We start from the raw sequence: 24,046 nt of genomic DNA, 5'->3' as shown, positions 1-24,046 counted from the left end.
CGGAGAAAGACTTGGCTGAAGATGGTGGAAGAAGAAATGCGGGAAAGGGTGTTAACAAGGGGAGATGCAGAAAATGGGGCAAAATGGAGAAGATTGTCATGGGGACCGCAAGACTAACCCCCACTCTCGCAGAGAAAATGGCCTTTCAATGCCTGTTGTGTTGTTGTTTGTATGTGCTAATGTGTGTTTAATGTGCTAGCTCTTACAGGAGCCTCCATGTTGTATACAACAAGCTTTACGCCTAGGTTCCCCGTCGGGATGTGATGCGAGTTGACAAAGTGGAAGACGCAGAAAACATGCGATGATACGATACTTCACTCACAAGGTTCAGACAGACATGGAGGCGGCCATCTTGGATTTTGACGTGGTGACCCAGTTTTCAATAGCTTTCTTCCTTATGCCTAGATACACCCACACACCAGATTAGAAGTTGGTACTTCGCTTATTTTTCAAGATATTCCACTCACAAGGTTCAGACATGTATAGGGTGGCAGCCATCTTGGATTTTGACGTGGCGACCCAATTTTCAATGGGCATCTTCCTTATGCCTAGATACACCCACACACCAGATTAGAAGTTGGTACTTCGCTTATTTTTCAAGATATTCCGCTCACAAAGTTCAGACATACATGGCGGTGGCCATCTTGGATTTTGACGTGGCGACCCAATTTTCAATAGCGTTCTTCCTTATGCCTAGATACACCCACACCCCAGATTAGAAGTTAGTAGTTCGTTTATTTTTCAAGATATTTCGCTCACAAGGTTCAGATATATATATGGTGGCAGCCATCTTGGATTTTGACGTGGCGACCCAATTTTCAATAGCGTTCTTCCTTATGCCTAGATACACCCACACACCAGATTAGAAGTTGGTACTTCGCTTATTTTTCAAGATATTCAGCTCACAAGGTTCAGACATTCATGGCGTCAGACATCCATGTTGGCGGCCATCTTGGATTTTGATGTGGGTTGCACCCACACACCAAATTCGAATGCGGTCCTTTGCTTACGCACGCACGCACGTACGCACATACGCACGCACACCCGCACGCACGGACGGAGGGGAAAACCATAGTCCCCCTTTCGCTCCGCGGTGCGACGGGGGACAAAAAAAAACAAAATTCAATAAAGCAACAGAAACGTCTTGCCAATATCCCAATACTCTTCTATCTCTAAAGCTTCCAGGTACCTATCTAATCCTAATTTGAACTTGTATGTCGATTCTGTTGCCACTGCCTTTCTCGGAGCATAAACTATTCTCTGAGAGAAAAACCCTTACCTTACTACCGTATTAACTCTTCTTTTCTTTACTGGGCAACGGCCCCTGATCCTGTCACTTCTGCTGAAGTATTATGCTGCTGAAGCAGAAGTTCTGCTGAAGTATTATTCTGCACTTAATTTGTCTATACCTTTCATTATCTTAAACATCTATCATATCCCATCATAACCGCCTCCTTTCTAATGCATAAAGCCGTTTCCTTCACGCACCCTAAATTAGTTGAGTCCAGCTAGGCCCCGAATCAATCTAGTAGGCCTGGGCTGAACCCTCTCGATAGTAGCTGTCTTTCCGACTTGTGGTGACCAAAACTGGAAACCATATTCTAGATGAGGCCTCACTACGTGTTCAAGTACATACTTCAATTTTAATAAAATAATGGTATTAAAGATCGTTTTTAAAATCCAGAAGTTTAGCGCTACTGAAGCAGTCTCATCCATCACCAGTATGGCCTTGCACACTGTAACATGCCGACATCGAGTCGTAGTTTAGAAAATGGACGTTTTATTGATCAACATAGAACAAAGCGGCAATTGGCTTCGTACGGCATATCCATATTAGCAGAGTCTTCTTCACCCCAATCCTGTCCCTCATACATGCCAGGCCCTCTAATGCTAAATATCGATATATATCATGGATCTTGAAAGTATTATGAAGACGATTTGTGTCATACAATATTAAAGTTTATAATTCAATTTAATTGAAAGTTGAAAGGTGTAAAAAAAAATTAATTCCAGGTTTTACCACCATTTTATCCAGCGGCTATGGCACCACCTTGTCATTCTAACATGTTACAAGAAGGGGCATTCTTGGGGAAAATGCCAGGAGCATATAAAAGGCCCCTCTATATGGTATGTGCCATGTGGCAAACTATAGAAAAGAAGGGACATTCAAAATAATATTGTGTGCATGCTGGACTACCCCTGTGTTCTTAGGAGGAACCAAGTAATGCTCTAGAAAAGTTCGTATAAAGGAGCACCCGACATCTGGCAAATAAAATACATTTACTTCTTCATGCAGCTCTATGAATCAAATCGGCACCCCCTTATTGGCCTAATGGATGAGGCATCAGACTTCTAAGCTGGGCATTGTGGGTTCGAGTCCCATCTGGGTTGAATAATTGTTTTTCTTCTATATTTTTCAAGTATTTTACATCATCTTGAATAAAGTCTTGTATGATGAACAAAATGCAGTTTGTTCGTATTCAAAACGTATCAATTCTTAAACATGATTTTCAGCATCATTATGAGTCAGGTACACAGTGGTGTCGGGCCAAATTTTGAGGTACCGGAGCCATGCGAAAATGTGTCGGCAGTGACATCATCACCAGATCTTATCTTCCGTCACATCAAATTTGAACGTGACACCAAGCATTAGAGTTCCCAAAATGAGCGATAAAATGAAATATGTACCTTTTACCATGATAAATAAATGATACACAAAATTTAACACACACACACCAATAAATACACACACATACCACACACACACACACACACACACACACACACACACACACACACACACACACACACACACACACACACACACACACACACATATTTGTATCAACAGAATCCCCTTTTTTTCAACAAAATTGTGTATTTTAAGAAACAGAGAAGGTTTTTTATTTTTTATTTAGTCCGATGTGGTAAGGGCTGGTCTGATTGTCTGCAGGTATACACACTTTGAAGCTGTCTTGTCTGGGCCCACAGATGCACATTAAGCTGGCTGTCCGGTCATCTAGCATTAATATTATGCATGAAGAAGTGAATGTATTTTATTTGCCAGATGTAGGGCGCCCCTCTATACGAACTTTTCTAGTTCATTACTTGGTTCCTCCTAAGAACACAAGGGTAGTCCAGCATGCACACAATATTATTTTGAATGTCCCTTCTTTTCTATAGTTTGTCACATGGCACATAACATATAAAGGGGCATTTTCGATGCTCCTGGCATTTTTTCCCAAGAATATGTCTAAACACACATAATAAGTGAATGTTGAAAATTGATGATTTATGTCACCAAGACTTAAGACCTATTCCCCTAAAAAACAACCCACTTTCAGTTTCACGTGCCGCTGATGCAGTGCTCCCTCCCTGTTTCCGGGATGCTGGTACTCATTTTGCCGACTTCAAAAGGATTACAGGCCGAGTCAACCCACCTGGTGTTATTTTAACGGCGTGACCCTAACATCTTAAAGCAGCCACATTAACCATGAAGCCAACACCAGGATTAGTTTCACAGGTAACGAAGTAGAACGTCACTCGGTATCGCACAAACCTCCACCAGGATACACACTACACTGATAGACCGGATCTGGATTCCGACCTGAACCTAAATCCAATCAGCTTCTTCCTCTCACTTACCCACCTCATCCCCTTAGTTTGATCATAATCTATCCACAACTCTTTGTCATAATCATATCGTGCTCTGTATAATCATAATGTTCGCCCGATCTCTCTTTTAATATAATATGAAGAATCACTTCAAATCATCGTTTTACAGAATATATTTCTCAGTATTAATAATAAAATGAGAATCTCCGAACAAACCTTTTCCTCAGAAGATCCGACCCGATCACTGTGTCAGACGCTTGTGGAAAAGGACACGGAGGCCGGAGCCGATGTCAGTTCAAGAAAGACATGGTCCACGTCCAGACCGGAAATGACGCCGGAAGTACATCACCACTGTATTGCCATGCATCCCATAATCACGCACAAGGCGGTGTATTTGTTACGGTGCAACAAGTTCACACCCGTAACAACATTCCGTGACGTGTTCGGGGAGGGTGATGGGGGAGGGTGATGGGGCCTCCCTATAGAAGTCAGTACCTCCAACGACACAGGCCCGCATTCGTGCCGCGTGACGTGGTGACGTCATCACACTTTCACCTCAAAAGACCCATTTGATATAAGTTAATATTCTGATATAAGCTTTAGAAAACCAATGCATGCATCAACTAGAACGGGCACTCGGTAGAGCGCATACCTTCGCCGCAGCTACTGTTCTGTACTTGGCATGGGAGTGTAGGGAACAGAACAACAAAAATACGATTTTGACCTTTTCGTGACCTTGACCTTGACCTTTGACCCGATTGCTCCCAAAATCTAATCAAATGTGTCCCGTATAATAACCAATCATCCCACCAAATTTCATGCAATTCGGTTGAATACTTTTTGAGTTATGCGATTAACATACACACACACACACAGACATACAAATAAATACACAGCGATCAAAACATAACCTTCCGCTTTTGCGAAGGTAAATATACTTGCATTGTACATTTGCATAATACATTGTGTATTTGCATTATAACAGGTTTCATCGAATCCAATAATCCACTGAATCCCTGTGATTCCCTGTGAAATTATCAATGTAAAATCATTATGTGACGTAGCACTCAATGTGAGGTACAAATGATGAAATAATTACTGATATTTCCCCCTTTTATCAATAAAATAATTAATTGATATTCCCGGTTTTTTTATAATTTATTGATATAAAATAAATGTGTCACTTCCCACCATCACCAGGTGTACGAACATTTCGTGGTATGTTAAAAATGATTCCGAAAACTTGTCTGACTTTTTACCAGGTTACAAGCTCGTTTTTAGCTCACCTGGACCTTCGTCGGGTAAACTTATCTATCGCGCAGTGTCCGTCGGTGTGTGTGTGTGTGTGTGTGTGTGTGTGTGTGTGTGTGTGTGTGTGTGTGTGTGTGTGTGTGTGTGTGTGTGTGTGTGTGTGTGTGAGTGAGTGAATTTTGAGTGGGTGTAAGTGAGACAGTCAGGGAGTGAATCAGTGAGTCAGTCAGTCATTGAGGGAATCAGTAAGGCAGACAGTGAGTGCATTGTGTGAGTGAGTGAGTCAGTCATTGAGTTGAGTGAGTGAGTATGAGTCATTGAGTGACTGAGTGGGTGTGTATGTGAGTGGGTCAGTCAGGCAGAGGCAGATTAACATTTTTTGGGGCCCTGAGCACAAATGACCGATCTTTACGAAACCTCACCAAATCATAGAGTTGGCCATAAGGAAAAACAAACCTATTGATTTTGAGGTCAAAAGATCAGGATAGGCCAAATTTCAACAATTTTGGAAGATTTTTAAAAATGCTAAATTTCCATCTGATTCACTTGAAATTTAAAGAGGATTTGCATATCAGGACAATTAATTCAGCCACCAATTATTTTTGACGTCAACATTGGATAAAAGGTCAACATCAGCCAAAGGACAACAACCAATTTTCAGGATTTCCCAAGTATCGTTCTACACACAACAGATTTATTCTTTGTCTGTTTAATGTCAATTACCCACAAGTTACACTTTCAACCGGATCGTCATGAAACTTTACCAAGTTGTAGAGGTAGTCACAACTGAGAAGCCAATTGATTTTTCGGTCAAAGGTCATCTTGAGGTTAAAATGCTAAAATAGTCAATTTTCATCTGATAGCCGTGAAAGTTGAACAGCATTTGCATATTGAATCACCGCATTGGGGAATCAAGTATTTTTTTTAGGATAAAAGGTCAAATGTCAACTCAAGGTCAAACTTCTAAAATCATAAATTTATGTTAAAAAAATTATCAATTTTCATCCGATTAACCTGAACATTAAAGAGCAATTGCAAAGTGCCTCACTGAATTGGGAAACAATGTATTTTAAGGTCAAAAGGTTGAAGGTCAAACTTTCAAAATCATCAATTATCATCTAAAAATCAATGAGCTATGATTAAGATTGTCAACTTTGATCTCAACGAAATGGACAATTTGATGTCGCAATGGCATCTTTTCTCGGGTGAGGGGATGGGGGTGGATTTTTCAAGTATCGTGCTCTGCACGACATCATTCGTGTTTATTTATTTGTTTTTGTTTACATAGACGAGGCTCGTTGAAGAACAAAAAGTTTATTGTGGAGTGATCGCTACGTAGCTTAAAGCACTCAAGCAAGCACTTCAACAAAACCGTTGGTACGGAACGGCTGGCTTGGCAAGCGATAGCAAGCTGCTTGGTAACTGAACACACAAGCCCGACAGACCGAAGACCCTTTTCTGATTCTGCCGCTTGTGTAATGAACAAAGTTAATTTCGGGTGATGTTCAACCCTTATCACCTTTTGTTACCTCCACAACCGAAGGTGGATGCAGGTTATGTTTTTACCCCTGTTTGTTACTTGCCGGAAAAATTCCGGCATTTATGTTAGTTGTTTGGTTTGTTACTTGCCGGACCATTTCCGGCAAGTATGTTGGTTGGTTTGTTGGTTTGTCTGTCTGTTTGTGCACAGTACTACGTCTACATCGTTGCACATAGCATCGCCATATTTTACACACATATTTGCCTTGCCCTGGAATAGACTGTGCCCAATTTTTAACTCTCTAGGCCCAAGGTCAAGCTCAAGGTCAACCAAAACGTGAAATCAGGGGGGTCGAGTTTTCATTTAAAATATATTTCAAACCACTGTTACTCTAAAAGTACAAAAAATATGCATACACTTACTGTTACTGACATATAGGAAGTTACATACGACATTTCATTTGGCACCATGACCTTTGACCTTGAGTGACCTTGAAAGGTCAAACTCAAGGTCAAAAATTGTTTTTTTTACTAATAACACTGTCAAACATTATCCGCTTCCTTTCTAAACAACACCCCTGAAAAAAGTACATTCCGGCAAGTCCTCGGTCTCTGACCGATTTCTAGTCTGTGTGTTTGTTTGTGAACAAAATATCTCAAAAAATTGTGAACTGATTTGGACGAACTTTGGTAGACAAGTTGTGTGTGACAAGGAAGAACTGATTCAATTTTGGTGAAGATCCAAATCCGATTCCGGGTCCGATAATTTTAAAATTGTGTAAGTTCTTCTTCACCAATGAGAGTTCAGGCCAAAAACGATATATTACAGCACGATATCTGAAAAAGTTGTCGACGAATTATGACGAAACTTGGTGAATGAGTTGCTAAGCGACAAGAACAAGCGATTCGATCTTGGTTTAAGTCGAATTCAGATACGACCTTTCAGTGTCCGACCTAACAAAACATAAACTGTTCACCTGGTGCAGGTATGCTCTCCACCGAATGCCGTTCTAGTTGAGCTGTGTTTCGCTTTTCAACATCGCTGGAATAGTTTTGTTTCACCTTAGGACAGGTGTTCTGATTTTAAAAACCGCAACGTTCCGCCATGATCACGGGTTGGTCCATTTACTCATGAGGGATGTTTTGTGTGCAATATACTCATGAGGGATGTGCAATATATTATAGTGTAGATTTGATGAACAATATCGATATGCATTAACATTAGGAATTATACAATTTTTATTGTGCTTATTGTTGCATTTGTATACATCAAACGTTGTTATTATTTTACTAAACCTGCTTTTTCTACTAATACTAACCTCATCCCCAGTGGCGGATTAACCAATGGGCACATTGGGCACGTGCCCAGGGCACCGACATTGAGGAGAAATATATTTGCGATTAAAATGTTCAATAACCAGATCCACCACTATAATATGAAACGCTTCATTTTATATCTATCAATTATTGCTTATCACACAAGCATACGGGAGCTCATCATTCGTTTAAAAATGACAGGTTGCTGTGCTACTTGATTTGATACACCAATGGATTAGGGAAGGGATATAAAATGTATTGAATCGCAAACACTCAATAATGTCAATCGCCGGCAGAGCACAGATGACAGATCCGACATGGTATCCACTCACAGCTCCATGGTATGGAGGAACGACTGGCTGATGAGAGTGCGTTTGCTCATGAAGCTACACGGCCGCCATATTGGGACTCCCAACCGACCAAAAGTTGCATAAATTGGAAAAACGCAACGTGGAAAAAAAAATCAAAGAACAGCAGGTTTTAAAATAGAGTGTGTTTTTAATTTTATAGGGCTTTTCATGGTGTGGTGACTACCAAGAGCAGGTTTTTAAATAAAGTGTGAGTTTTAATTTTTATAGGGCTTTTTATGTTGTGGTGCCGACGAAGAGCATGTTTTGAAATAAAGTGCGAGTTTTAATTTATATAGGGCGTTTTATGTTGTGGTGACTACCAAGAGCATGTTTTGAAATAAAGTGCGAGTTTTAATTTTTATAGGGCTTTTCATGTTGTGGTGACTACCAAGAGCATGTTAGTAGGAGAAGAATGTTGGTTCGAGGACACACTTTATTTAACATGTAAGTGAATGGGGAAAGCGCATTGAAACGCACTAAATCGCCCTTTTTTCCTCTTTTTCTAAGCCCATTTACCTACGACTAAAACACATTGAAGTCAATGGTCTGCATTTAGCTTATTAACTCTCCACATTTTTCATCATACTCGAACAGAGACCCAACGAATATTTGTGTTTCATTTTTAGGTAACAGCTTAATTTTCTTAAAAGAACAATCACCACCTAAAATATTGATAAATATGGCATTGGAATTTAACTCCTGGTTTAGGTATCGTTGTTGAGCTGATATGAAATGATAAACTTCTCTTAATGACCTTGTCTGAAATCCCCCAGTGCCACATACCATTTTGAGATTATAGTAAATTATTTTCCCCCCCAATCTCTTGGCAACCATCAGTTTTCTGACCACTCTAGGATATTACCTCCCAGAGCCTCCAACCTATTCGTATTTAAATTTATTCGCTCATTTGTTTTATCTACTTTTACCCCTGTTATTTTTTCAAAAATACTTATTTGATATATACATATTTTTTTTGTATACAAGATCGAGGCTCGTGAAAGAGCTAACATTAATCAGACAAAAAGTCAAACCGACACAAACCGACACATAAAACACAAAATAAGGGGAGCGGTAGACAAAATGGGGAGAGAGGGGGAAGGACACAAACACAACATTTTAGAGCAGGGACCTCGAGAGAACAGTGGGAGGGAGAGGGCTTGGGGGGAGGTGGGAGAGGTATAAAACATATCGACACTGCAAGGACTTCCAGGAAAGAAGTTGGAATTTCGAAAAAGTGCATCTGGGGTGAATTAGCAGGGGTAGAAAATATCAAGGTTTTGGATGGGGGAAGATAAGGGATGGTGGTGAACAGCTGTTTTAAAGACCTGGAGGGAGGAGTGGGATTGAAGGGAGTGGGGGAGTTTGTCACAGAGGCGGGAAAAAAGGGGCATGAAAGAGTGAAGGTGAGCAGAGAGCCTAGATTTTGGCAGTTTAACCATAAGAGGGTTGCTGGCAGATCTTGTGCGACCTGTAGGAATATTTGAGGGACGGAGCACAGAGAGAGCTGGGGGAGCAAGCCCGGAGAGGAGTCGGTAGAAGACAGAAAGACCACCAACCTGCCTGTGGTGAGTGAGTGAAAGGCCCTCGGAGTTAGCTTCATCGCAGGAGATTCCAATGATTCTGAAAGCTTTGGCTTCAACAGCGTGAAGCTGAGCTAGGTGTGAGGCAGGAGCAGAGGGGGGAACAGTATTCCATTGAGCTGCGGATGAAAGCCTTGTATGTGGTGAGGAGCTCAGGTGTGCCAAGGAAGGGCTTCGCACGACAGAGGATGCCCAGTCGGCCAGCTTGGCAATGTGGTTTTCCCAAGAAAGATCATGGCAAATAATGAGACCCAAAAGCTTGAGCGACAGAACTTCCTGGAGAGGATTGTTGAGAAAGTAGATGGGAGGGTTTTCCAGTCGGTCTTTTCGGAGAGACATAGTAAGAGTGTGAGATTTGTCAGGATGGAAAGACATGTTCCACTTGTTTGACCAGTCTGTGATTTTGTCCAGGTCTGCAGAGAGTGAGGAGGCTGCAGGCTGCCGATCTGAGGGATGAGGAATGGAGCGGCAGAGAGGGGAGTCTTCAGCAAAGAGATAGAGAGGATTTTCCAGAGAGTCGGGGAGATAATTGATGAAGATCAGAAAAAGCACAGTGCCCAGAACTCTACCTTGGGGAACTCCAGCGAGAACAGGAAGGGGCGATGAGAGAAATCCATTCAGTGCCACATGTTGACTACGACCAGAGAGGAAGTCCGCAAGCCAAGCTTGGAGATTTCCATGGATACCATAGGAGGAGAGTTTGGTGAGGAGAGCTGGGTGCCAGACCATATCGAAGGCATGTGATATGTCGAGGGGGACAGCTCTGATTTCCTGTTTCGCATTGAGGACCTCCATCCATTGTTGAGACAGCAGAAACAACATGTCCAGAGTCGCATGACCTGGTCTGAATCCAAATTGATGACCGGAGATCAAGCCATTGGAGAAGAGGAAGGATTTGATATCCGAAGCAATGAAGGAATTCCATGACTTTGCTGATAATTGGGAGCAGGCTGATTGGTCTGTAGTTGCAAGGATTTGTTTTTGCACATTTTTTGTGTAAAGCGGTAATGTTTGCTGATTTCCAAGATGCTGGCAGATGACCTTGAGCAAAAGAGAGGGTGAAAAGAACAGTGAGAGGGTGAGATAGCGCCGCAAAGCAGGATTTTAGTACCCGTGGGCTGATGCCGTCTGGTCCAGTTGCAGAATCAGAGTCGAAGTTTGACAAAAACTTCTCCACCTTATCAGGAGAGAAGGAAACAGAGTCCAGGAGCTGTTGGGTTCGACAGGGTAATGTGGGAACAGAGAGAGATGGGTTTGGGACACAAGATTTTGAGGCAAACACAGAGTTGAGGCATTCGGGTTTGTCACGTGCAGTGTCAACTGTGTAGCCATTTGAGGCGAGAGAGGGGATGGAGAGGGAACAAACACCAGAAACGGATTTGACCAGATGCCACCAGGATTTTGAGGAAGGAGACAGGTTTGAGAGTTCATTCTTGAGTGTGGAGAGATCGTGCTTTCTGGCACTCCTGAGGGTAGACACACACTTGTTCTGAACTTGGTGGGAGGAACTGAGATTACCTTTAGTTGGATTTGCCTTCCAAGAGGCAAAGGCAAGTTGTTTCAGGGCAACTGCCTCACCACAAGATTCAGTGTACCATGGACGGGAGGAAGGGTAAGACAACTGAAGACGAGATGGGATAAATCTGTGCATGAGAGAGAGCAGTTTGCTTTGGAAGAATTCCCAGGAAGAATTGATGTCAGAGGCAGTAGAGCCGGGATACCAGTCCAGGTCATTGATGGCTGCTTGCAGGCCGTGCCAATCGGCCTGAGTGAAATGCCAGACTCGTCGACGCTGAGGAGGCTCTCTGAGAATGGCCAGAGAGATGTCCACTTTAACAAGCACATGATCAGAAGAACCGATTGGAGCAGAAGTAGAGCAGCAGACATTTGCAGGGAAGTTTGTCATAACCAAGGCCAGAAGAGAAGATACTCCATTGACTGAGATCCGGGTCGGGAAATTGACAGATTGTGTCAGTCCCAATGAGGCACAGAAGTCCTTTGCTGAGGTGCCATGGCTGGTGAAAGAGGAACCCACACCCAGCCAGCTGGCATGATGACAGTTGAAGTCGCCACATATGAGGAAGAGAGAGTTGGGATGAGTTGATAGAGGTTGGTCCATGTTGTCAGACATTGTTGACAAATTTTTCACATTCATGATGTTTTCCATTTAAATACCAAGGTTGTTGTTTTCTCCACTCTTTGGTTTGGTTATTGCTTGGTTCTATCATTTATATATTCATAAAAAGGCGGCGGTAGCCCGCTAAAATCCCTAACCCCCGTTCTTATCTTATCAATTAAATATATTGTTATGAATTTGGGTAGAGCAATATCTGGAGCCAGATAGATCTGTATAGGTAGGTATCCGACTGTCGCAATAGGGAATCTACCCTGTAATAAGTTCTATGTTAGCCCGGGTTGTCGGTATAAGCTGTATTGATGTCCCCTCTATGAGGGAGCAGGGCGTGCTAAATAGTACAGGGATTATGGATAAGATTCCTTTGTTCGTCATTTCCCCCTGTCACCAAACCTTTGTCCCTTATGGCAACGCATACTCATATAAAAACTTAGATAGGCCCTTTAGTGCAACATTAAATAATTCCTCTTCCCTTACAATGACCTTGGAAGAAGACAGGCAGGAAGCCAGATCGGGGCACCGCCGGATGGCCGCCGCCAGCAGCACCACCAGCTGGCCTAGCAACATCGCGTGAGATGAGCTGTAACCACGCCACAGGGAACGTGTGATTGGTTGGCACGGAAGGCGCGAGCCTTGAATCAATCAGCGCAGAAGGCGCGAGATGGTTGAGGAGACGGCGGGAAGCTACGAGGCTCTGGTTGGTCAGGCGCCAAAACTGACGTCACATGCCAAGTGACAAAAGGACTCGCTGGCGGGATTCTGGACACTTTGCTCTGGGTATTGAGTCGTGCCGGTCTTTCGCTCTTTGCTCTCCGTTCCTGGCTCTCGTTGTGCCTCGTGTTGGAGATCGGCCTCGTGTTGAAGATCGGCTTCGCGGGGAGATCGCTGGCCCAGTTGCTTTTGGTGCTGGAGCGAGGCGTGCCGTGGAGCGAACGGACCTCGTGGGCAGTTGACGAGGAGCCTAGAGTGGGGCGGGTCACTCGGGCCTGGCGGAGCTCGTGGGTGAGGCGGACTGAGGTAGCCACGTTGGAAGGACACATTTCGGACAGATAAGCTCGCACCCACGAACCATTACACGACAAGACATTTCTTTTCGTAATCCATTTTCCTTTGTGGCGTGTTCGAAGTCTGCATGTGGGATGCCAATTTAGGATCATTATTTATTTCATCGTCGCGTTTTATTATATCGGGTTCCGTTTAATAAATCCTTATTTTTGTACATTTTACCCCGGATTCCCGTTTGAGTTCGTTCCCCCTTCAGATAAGCGCTTTCGCTTCTTCTTCTTCATTCTTTCTCCCGTGCTGTGATAGCAAAATCAGTTTTCGGTCGTCGCCTCAATTAAAGCTGTTTGGTCATTCGCGAGCCATGGTATTAACCGGGGGGGTATTCACACGACAATATCTTAACACTTATAACCATAAGGGAGACTATCAATTCCATTTTCTAAAATAAATCTCTTATCATCAAAAGCTCCAAGAGCTTTCATATTCACCTCTTCTGAATATAATTGATGTTTATAACTTCTTATTGTATTCATTTTTCTAAACTCTTCTTTCTTTAAAGCTAAACAATTATAATAATTTTCAAAGTTTATTGTTTCTTTAATAACATTTTTCGATATTCCTTTCAACTTTTTATCACTCTTTTCAATATTATTATCAATATATTTATAAGCATAAGCTTTAGACCTCAATCCCACAAATTCGCTCATTATCTTACCCCCCAATTCATCCTTAAACTTTCCAATAACCTTTTTATTCTTTGAAGAAAACAACTTATCACCCGACTTATAATTACTTGTATCATATTGTTGCGGTTTTGAGAACCCACACTTGTGTAAATAAATTCAACATCATTAAAGGTTAAAGGTAGCACCCCTAGATAGGCCACAGCAACACGTAGGACACCATAGGACTTCAGTTATCTCATTATTATGTGTTTAGATAAGGCTGTGTTTCCAATAGTCGACTCTGCGTTGTGTCAATCAAATAAGCGTAGGTCCCCATTCCGGCCATTTTGGCAACCTCCCTCTCCAAGCGACGCCATTACGTGCCTACAGTCTGCCCTATGGCTCTCCCAAATTGATACGCGCTTCTGCCCGCAACAGCTGCCTTGGCGCTCGCTCAACGCTGCCATAAGACACGAGGTGAGGCCAGGAAAAAGGGGGCGGAACGCCAGGAAGAAGGTGTGGCATGTCAACCAGCCGTCAAGGGCGTGGCCGGTAAGCCCTCACCAGCCAACCAGGGCTGAGGGACATCGCTGGCAGGCGTGGCTTTTTGGGGCGCGCGGAGTGATCGCTGCGCAAGTTATATAAGTGCGAATGCAAAGCCCTTTCACAGGACTCGTTGGGAGAGAGCGCTGATAAAAGGACTCGGAGGACTTGTGCGGGGGACTTGCCAGTGAGCACATTGACTGAGAGAACTGACGGCGGCAGCGTGCATTACAAGAGGACTTGCTGGAGGCGCGCTCATTAAAGAGGACTGATGGGAGAGAGCGCATTGAGAAGCACCTTTATAAAGAGATTTACGGCGCGCTGATTGAGAGGACTGTGGAGGGGGGACGTTTGGCACGAGTGTGCATCTATTACGTATGCCGCAGGACACCAGCTTCCCCCCTTACATAACTGTTCTACCCGTTCCATCAACCATCTACAATCCCCGTGTGAGTGTGTATGTTTGTCTGGGGTATTAAGTTAAGACTGCCATAAGACTGCCCTGTGTGCTGCTTCTTCCTCTTCCTATCCTGTACATTCTTTTGTTTCCTCTTCTCCTTCTTGTACGTAATTAATAAACCCATCTTTGTTCTTCCTACCTTCTGGTTTCCTCTTGTCTGATCGCATCCGTCCCTTCTCTCATTGGGTAAACGTGGCATGATAGGAACTGCTATAATCGGGTTTAGTTCCATTGTTAACGGCTCGGATCGCGGATTGCTATCCGCTCGGCATTTTCCATCATATCCGTGGTTCGAGCGGGAGTTATTTCCCTGCTTTACGGTCGGGTTAGTAATTAGGTATTCGGACCTAGTCGACCGATAACCCTACCTAATACCGACCGGAAGGAGCGTATAACTCTCAGGACTCGGGTCGGCCAGATAAAAAGACAAGGGGATTAACCCCCCCCCCCCCTTGATAAGGGGAGCGCCGACGTCCGAGATCCGCAACAATATATATCAATATCATCAATCATATCTGAATAAACATCTTCTGTATCAATATTTTATTTGGGGAAAAAAACTTCCCTTTTTCAGCATGCCAAGAAGAGCAAGAAAATCTACATTTTCAACAAAATCAAAACGTGCCAAAATAAACGAGGATACAGGTCCCAAGAAACACAGGAAACAAGATGTACCCGCTTAAGAGAACAGCGAGAAAAAGAAGCTGCAATAACAGCAAGAAAAGATGAAGAGGCTACAACAAAAAGGTTAACACAGCAACAACAGTGACAAGCTGCAATAACAGCAAGAGAAGATGAAGAGGCCACAACAAAAAGGCTAACACAGCAACAACAGCGACAACCTGCAATAACAGCAAGAGAAGGTGAAGAGGCGACAACAAAAAGGCTAACACAGCAACAACAGCGACAAGCTGCAATAACAGCAAGATAAGATGAAGAGGCTACAATAAAAAGGCGAACACAGCAACAACAGCGACAGGCTGCAATAACAGCAAGAGAAGATGAAGAGGCTACAACAAAAAGGCTAACACAGCAACAACAGCGACAAGCTACAATGAGGGCAAGAGAAAATGAAGAGGCTACAACAACAAGGCTAACACAGCGACAAGCGACAATAAGGGCAAGAGAAGACGAGGTGGGTAGAATAAGAAGGCAACAATTTGAACAAGAACAACGGATTGTTCAGAGAACAACTGTAGCAAGTAGGAGACCAACATTATTATCCTGAGCTCGCGAAGCAAAAAGCAGGGTTAATTCAGTTATGTACTTATGTGCGTGTCTGCATTTCAGTGAAGTAATGTTTGTGCCGTGTCTGCATTTTAAAAATTCATTTTCTTGGCAACCGTTGGTCCGATTGACATGCAATTTTCACCATAGGAGGGCCTCCTTCTGCAGAATATTTTAGTAAATATTATGACGTCATGGGTCACGTGGTACAGGCGCCATCTTGGAAGAACTTTACACCTCTATAACTCCAAAACCGCTCAATGGAAAAAATTGAAATTGTCAAGTACTCACCATGGGGAATGATATGTTGATGATGATGTCATCAGTGCCTTAATTATGATGTCATAATTCGACAAGTACAACACTTGATCTGATCAGTATGAAAAAAAAAATTCATCTGCAACTGTAAGTCCGATTGACAGAAAATTTTCAGAATATGAGCGGCTCCTCCTGTGAAATTTTTTAAAATGATAATTATGACGTCATATGTCACGTGGTACAGGCGCAATCTTGGAAAAATCGAAAAAAGGTTGCACCTCTATATCTCCGTAACCGCTCCTTGGAATAAAACTGAAACATGGCTCATTGTCAAGTACTCCGCTTGGGGAATAAGATGTGTTAATGATGATGTCATGGGTACTTTAATTATGATTTCATAATTCGACAAGTACAACGCTTGATTCGATCAGTATGAATTTTTTTCTCTGCAATTCCGCAAGTCATTAATAAAAAATGAAATAATTAATTGATTAATCAATAAATAATTAATCAATTAATCAATAAATAATTAATCGATTAAATGATTAATCAATAAATCAAAAATATCCTTGATAGCCACATCACTTGGTCACTGTCATGTCCAAATATTAGCTTCCCAGCTCAAAAGGTGCCTGAAATATTGGCCAAATGAGAAAGAAAATAAATAAATGATTAATAATGAATATAAATAAATAATAATCATTAAAAAATTAAATTATTAATCAATTCGGTGACAGAACACATAAACCACCACCATTTCATCAGAATCTGTAACTAAAAAAAAAAATTTAGTCATTAATCGAATAATTAAATACTTAATCGATTAATTGATGAATTGATTAATTAATAAATCAAAAATAGCCTTTGCAGGCAAATCACCTGGTCATTGGCATGTCCAAATATCAGCTTCCTAACTCAAAAGGTGCCTGAGTTAATGGTCAGAAGAGAAAGGAAATTTGATTAATTAAATAAGTACTTTATTAATCGCTAATAATTAAATAACTCCTCAATTAATTGATTGATCAAAAAACAAAAAATAACGTTTTTGACAAAGGACTTGCTTACAATTGTGCCGAAATTTCAGCTTCCTAACTCAAAGGATGGCTGAGATATCGCCCGGACAAACAAACAAACAAGAAAAAAAAAAAACAACCAAGAAAACAAACAAACAAACAACCAGAGTGAAAACTGAGTACTCCCTTTCAGCGTGCGTCACTGCCGAGCCACCTTCGGTGCCCGGCAATGACGTTTTGCAATGCCTGGAGATGGCATAGGAAAGGTGTGGTGTACAATTATCACGAAATATTTTCTTAATCAATTGGCCAATAGCATAACTAAACCACGAGTGCTTCATCCGAAGATGTATCTTTTAGAAATGTAATTGAATAAGTCATTAATAAAAAATTAAATAATTAATTGATTAATCAAAAAATAATTAATCAATTAATCAATAAATAATTAATCGATTAAATGATTCATCAATAAATCAAAAATATCCTTGACAGCCACATCACTTGGTCACTGTCATGTCCAAATATTAGCTTCCCAGCTCAAAAGGTGCCTGAGATATTGGCGAAATTAGAAAGAAAATAAATAAATGATTAATAATGAAAATAACTAAATAATAATCATTAAAAAATTAAATTATTAATCAATTCGGTGACAGAACGCATAAACCACCACTATTTCATCAGAATCTGCAACTTAAAAATAAAAAAAGAAGTCATTAATCGAATAATTAAATAATTAATCGATTAATTGATCAATTGATTTCTTAATACATCAAAAATAGCCTTTGCAGCCAAATCACCTGGTCATTGGCATGTCCAAATATCAGCTTCCTAACTCAAAAGGTGCCTGAGTTAATGGTCAGAAGAGAAAGGAAATTTGATTAATTAAATAAGTACTTAATCAATCGCCAATAATTAAATAACTCCTCAATTAATTGATTAATCAAAACAAAAAATAACGTTTTTGACAAAGGAATTGCTCACTATTGTGCCGAAATTTCAGCTTCCTAGCTCAAAGGATGGCTGAGATATCGCCCGGACAAACAAACAAACAAACAAACAAGAAAACAAGCACACATACATTCAAAGTACACCGCCCCCATGCCAAATAATTAAATATCCTACAGCGCGGCATTGCCGGGGCTCCCCCGGCGCCCGGCAATACGGCAGTGCAGCTAATTGAGGCTGCATTGGGAGGGAGAGGTGTACACTAATTGATTGATTGATTGTATAATTAAAATCAATTAAAGATTATCACAAAATATTTTATTAATCAATTGGCTAATAGCATAACTAAACCACTAGTGTTTCATCCGAAATTGTATCTTTTAGAAATTAAATTAAATATGTCATTAATAAAAAATTAAATAATTAATTGATTAATCAAAAACTAATTAATCGATTAATCAATAAATAATTAATCGATTAAATGAATCCTCAATAAATCTAAAATATCCTTGATAGCCACACCACTTGGTCACTCATGTCCAAATATTAGCTTCCGAGCTCAAAAGGTGCCTGAGATATTGGCCAAATGAGAAAGAAAATAAATAAATGATTAATAATGAAAATACATAAATAATAATCATTAAAAAATTAAATTATTAATCAATTCGGTCATAGAACACATAAACCACCACCATTTCATCAGAATCTGTAACGTAAAAAAAAAAAAAGAAGTCATTAATCGAATAATTAAATAATTAATCGATTAATTGATTAATTAATAAATCAAAAATAGCCTTTGCAGTCAAATCGCCTGGTCATTGGCATGTCCAAATATCAGCTTCCTAACTCAAAAGGTGCCTGAGTTAATGGTCAGAAGAGAAAGGAAATTTGATTAATTAAATAAGTACTTAATTAATCGCTAATAATTAAATAACTCCTCAATTAATTGATTAATCAAAAAACAAAAAATATCTTTTTTGAAAAAGGACTTGCTCCCTATTGTGCCGAAATTTTAGCTTCCTAGCTCAAAGGATGGTTGAGATATCGCCCGGACAAACAAACAAGACAGCAAGAAAACAAACAAACAACCAGAGTGAAAACTGAGTACTCCTTTTCAGCGTGCGTCACTGCCGAGCCCCTTCAGTGCTCAGCAATGACGATTTGCAATGCCTGGAGATGGCATAGGAAAGGTGCGGTGTACAACAAACAACCAAGAAAACAAACGAACAAACAACCAGATTAAAAAGTGAGTACTCCCTTTCAGCGTGCGTCACTGCCGAGCCCCCTTCCGTGCCCAACAATGACGTTTTTCAATGCCTGGAGATGGCAGAGGAAAGGTGCAGTGTACAAGAAAACAAGAAAGCAAGAAAAAAAAACCAGAGTGAAAACTGAGTACTCCCTTTCAGCATGCGTCACTGCCAAGCCCCATTCGGTGGCCGACAATGACGTTATGCCGTGCCTGGAGGTGGCATTGGAAAGGAGCGGTGTACAACAAACAAACAACCAGAGTGAAAACTGAGTACTCCCTTTCAGCGTGCGTCATTGCTGAGCCCCCTTCGGTGCCCGTCAATAACGTTATGCAGCGCCTGGCGATGGCATAGGAAAGGAGCGGTGTCCAATTGTTGGTGAATGAATCGAAGGTCCATCACGTTGAAGAAGAAGAGTAACAAATTTATTAATATACCAAATACACGATCGTGGAGATGCTTCGAGGAACAGGATTCAAAGAAGCCTCCAGGATCCCCAAACATCTGACTCCACCATGCCAAGAGTAGAGTTTAAATACCAACCGAATCAGATTATTCCTCAGTGAGACAAAGGCAGCTTCAAAGGAATAAAGGGTTTGAAATGGCCCCATCCTGTCCTTATCGGCCCGAATTGCTGATGAAGACCAGACTCCAGTCTTATCCCCTATCCTATCGGCCCGAATTGCCAATGAAGGCCAAGTTCCAGTCTTATCCTCTGTCCTATCAGTCGATGAGCTGTCTTCCCTTGAGCTCAGCTGATCCTGGGTAATGATTCGCTTTTAATACGAAGTATTGAAGCTAAATACTAAAACAAATCGCCATCATTAATGGCACAATCCCCCACACAATTACTACACGTCATATATTGTTAATTGGAGTTAAACACGAGTTTTACTATAATTACGATGTGGAAGTAAGTCACTTGAAAACAATGTACACGTCAGATATTGTTTTAATTAAGCTTGTGATGTGCAGATAGATATATGTCATCTTGATTTAATTCCAATCTCTCATCCGCTAGACATCGGACTGGTAACTCGGATGTGAACAAGCGTTACGCCTCGGTCCCCCGTCGATGAAGTGATGTGAGTTGACAAAGTGGAAGACACAAGGTGGCCATCTTGGATTTTGACGTGGCGACCCAATTTGCAATAGCGTTCTCCCTTATGCGTAGATACCCCAACACACCAGATTAGAAGTTAGTAGTTCGTTTAGTTTTCAAGATATTTCGCTCACAAGGTTCAGACATATATATGGTGGCGGCCATCTTGGATTTTGACGTGGCGACCAAATTTTCAAAAGCATTCTTTCTTATACCGAGATACACCCACACACCAGATTAGAAGTTGGTACTTCGCTTATTTTTCAAGATATTCCGCTCACAACGTTCAGACAGATATATGGTGGCGGCCATCTTGGATTTCGACGTGGCGACCCAATATTCAACAGCGTTCTTCCTTATGTGTAGATACACCCACACACCAGATTGAAAGTTAGTAGTTCGTTTATTTTTCAAGATATTTCGCTCACACGGTTCAGACAGATATATGGTGGCGGCCATCTTGGATTTTGATGTGGCGACCCAATTTTCAATGGCGTTCTTCCTTATGCCCATATACACCCACACACCAGATTAGAAGTTAGTACTTCGCTTATTTTTCAAGATATTCCACTCACAAGGTTCAGACATCCATGGCGTCAGACAGACATGGCGGCGGCCATCTTGGATTTTGACGTGGGTTGCACCCACACACCAAACTAGAATTCGGGCCTTCGCTTGCGCACGCACGTATGTACGCATGCATGCACGAACGGACGGATGGACGGACACACGGACACAGGGGAAAACCATAGTCCCCCTTTCGCTCCGCGGTGCGAAGTGGACAACAAGCGTTACGCCGAGGTCCCCCGTCGGTGAAGTGATGTGAGTTGACAAAGTGGAAGACGCAAGGCGGCCATCTTGGATTTTGTCGTGGCGACCCAATTTTCAATAGTGTTCTCCCTTATGCGTAGATACACCCACACACCAGATTAGAAGTTAGTAGTTCGTTTATTTTTCAAGATATTTCGCTCACAAGGTTCAGACACATATATGGTGGCGGCCATCTTGGATTTTGACGTGGCGACCCAATTTTCAATCGCGTTCTTCCTTATGCCGAGGTAAACCCACACACCAGATTAGAAGTTGGTACTTCGCTTATTTTTCAAGATATTCCGCTCACAAGGTTCAGACATACATGGCGGCGGCCATTTTGGATTTTGACGTGGCGACCAATTTTCAATCGCCTTCTTCCTTATGCATAGATACACCCACACACCAGATTAGAAGTTAGTACTTCGCTTATTTTTCAAGATATTCTGCTCACAAGTTTCAGACATTCATGGCATCAGACAGACATGGCGGCGGCCATCTTGGATTTTGACGTGGGTTGCACCCACACACCACATTAGAATTCGGTCCTTCGCTTACGCATGCACGCACACCCGCACGCACGGACGGAGGGGAAAACCATAGTCCCCCTTTCGCTCCGCGGTGCGACGGGGGACAAAAAATAACTCTTCATTTAAGCCTTTAACATGATTGGTAAAGAAGGAGTCACGTGACCTCTCAATTGCGCTCATCATTCAAAAACCAAAATAGTACAAACACAACCAATACATCGATTTAAAGGTAATTTTACTGTTCACCAAACAACATCACTCTCAAGGGTGAAAAAAAGTTGTTTGTACAAAAAAAGGTTACCACTTCGCTAACTTTACTAAATATACACCTCCAAATACACACACAAAATATACATCCTGTAGCGGTTCCCGCTGGATGTACACAATCGCCTTGCACCTGCCAGGACGCGGCCAGGGCGCAATCGCCATGCCGGGCTCGTCCGGACGGGCCCAGACGCGCCTCTCCCGGGCATGCCCGGACTCGCTGTTCCCGGGCACGCCCGAACCTCCCGGGCACGCCCGGTCTCGTCTTTCCCGGGCATGCCCGCTCTCACCTTTCCAGGGCTCGCCCAGAGCGCCCGGGCACGCCTAGCCTCGACTTGCCAGGCCACCCGGGCATGTCCAGACTCGCCTTTCCAGGGCTCGCCCAGAGCGTCCGGGCATGCCCGCTCTCGCCTTTCCAGGGCTCGCCCAGAGCGCTCGGGCACGCCCAGCCTTGACTTGCCAGGCCGCCCGGGCATGTCCAGACTCGCCTTTCCAGGACTCGCCCTTGACACCCGGGCATGCCCGGTCTCGGTTTTCCCGGGCAAATGCCCCGGCATAAATGTGTATATATATTGCTGCCCGATAAACGGGCTTTTCAGAGTACCCGAGTTTGATACGTGCATTAAAGCAACTCGGACGAATTTCCGTCTTTGGTCGCGTCAATTCTTTCGACTCGCGTTGGAGCGCAGCTCCTTCACCTGGTGACCTACCGACATGGACACGGCAGTGACTCTTAAACTGCCTACCTTCTGGGAGGCTCACACGGCTGTTTGGTTCGCCCAGGCTGACTCCCAGTTTGCCCTGCGAGGCATCACCGCGGACGACACCCGGTTCCACCATGTCATGGCAGCGCTCGGTTCCGCCACCGCGGCCCGCGCCCTGAGCCTCCTCGAGCACCCGCCGGCTGCTGACAAGTATGACGCGCTGAAGACGCTCCTCCTCGATGCTTTCGCCCTCTCACCGGCAGCATGCGCACGGCACCTGCTCGACCTGCCCGAGCTCGGCGACACGCGCCCGTCCGAGCGCATGGACTATATGCTCTCGTTGCTCGGTGAGCACTCTCCGGATTTTCTGTTCCGCGAGCTGTTCCTTCGCCAGCTGCCTCACCCGGTACGCCTCGCCCTGGCTGGCACGTCGATCACAGATCCCCGCGCCCTCGCCAGGGAAGCCGAAAAGATCTCCTCGGCGGGCCAGCACATCGGAGCGGCTACCTGGAGCCTGCCGCCGTCCGAGGCGACGCCCACGACGCCCGAGCGCACTGCGCGGTTGGAGGCCGAACTGCCGGTGCAACTGGCGGCCGCCACGCCGCGCCGACCGCTTCCGACACGACGGCCGGGGCCTCCACCTGACCAGGCGTGGTGTTATTACCACGCCAGGTTCGGACACAAGGCTCGGACGTGCCGACCCCCGTGCACTTTCGGCAAGTCGGGAAACGGCCGGGCCGGCGTTCATTCCCAGCCATGAGCGCCGGCCACTCGGGCAAATTGCTTTTTATTCGGGACAAAGCGTCCGGGCGGCGTTTCCTTTGTGACACCGGCGCCCAACTGAGCGTCATACCCGCCTCCGAGCAGGACAGGCGGGACGCCGTTTGCGGCCCCTCTTTGGTCGCTGCTAACGGCTCGGCCATACGCACTTTCGGCCCGCGCGACGTCACCCTCTGCTTCGGCAGCCAGCGCTTTCAGTGGACCTTTGTGACCGCCTGCGTCCCCATGGCTTTGCTGGGCGCCGACTTCCTCTGCGCGCACGGGCTGCTGGTCGACGTCAAACGACGTCGCCTTGTCAACGCCGAGACCTTCAGCTCCCTGGCGTGTGCGATGAGCAGCTCCGCGCCGACCGAACTGGCGTGCGCCCTCCCGACGGCGAACGAGTTCGCTCGCCTGCTCGCGGAATTCCCGGCCCTCACGCGGCCGACGTTTTCGGCCGTCGCAGTGCGGCATGGGATCGAGCACCACATACCCACTACGGGCCCGCCGGTCTACGCCAGGGCCCGCCGCCTCGACCCGGCCAAGCTCGCCGTGGCAAAGGCCGAGTTTGACGCATTGGAGCACCTCGGCATCGTGCGGCGCTCCGATAGCGCGCGGGCCTCACCACTGCACATCGTGCCAAAGCCGGGGGGCGGATGGCGCCCGTGTGGCGACTACCGCCGCCTCAACGACGCTACCACCCCCGACAGGTACCCGATCCCGCACATCCAGGACTTTTCCGCCCGTTTGGCGGGATGGGTCATATTTTCAAAAATTGACCCTGCCGG

At 43.9% G+C, this 24,046-nt stretch overlaps 1 protein-coding gene across 1 annotated transcript in view; it reads right to left on the bottom strand.

Annotated features, from left to right (window-relative positions):
• Positions 1-4,435, bottom strand: part of LOC144891361 (uncharacterized) — a 65,744-nt gene extending 61,309 nt beyond the window's left edge. Inside the window, exon 1 of the mRNA XM_078774649.1 lies at positions 3,832-4,435. The gene's annotated coding sequence lies outside the window, so the exon portion shown is untranslated. The remainder of the gene's footprint in view (positions 1-3,831) is intronic.
• Between the last annotated feature and the right edge of the window lie 19,611 nt (positions 4,436-24,046).

The sequence above is a fragment of the Myxine glutinosa genome, chromosome 1, assembly GCF_964187855.1.
Source record: "Myxine glutinosa chromosome 1, kmMyxGlut1.1, whole genome shotgun sequence".
NCBI lineage: Eukaryota > Metazoa > Chordata > Myxini > Myxiniformes > Myxinidae > Myxine > Myxine glutinosa.
Note: the sequence above shows the minus strand (reverse complement) of the source record. Positions and strands in the feature narration are given on the sequence as shown.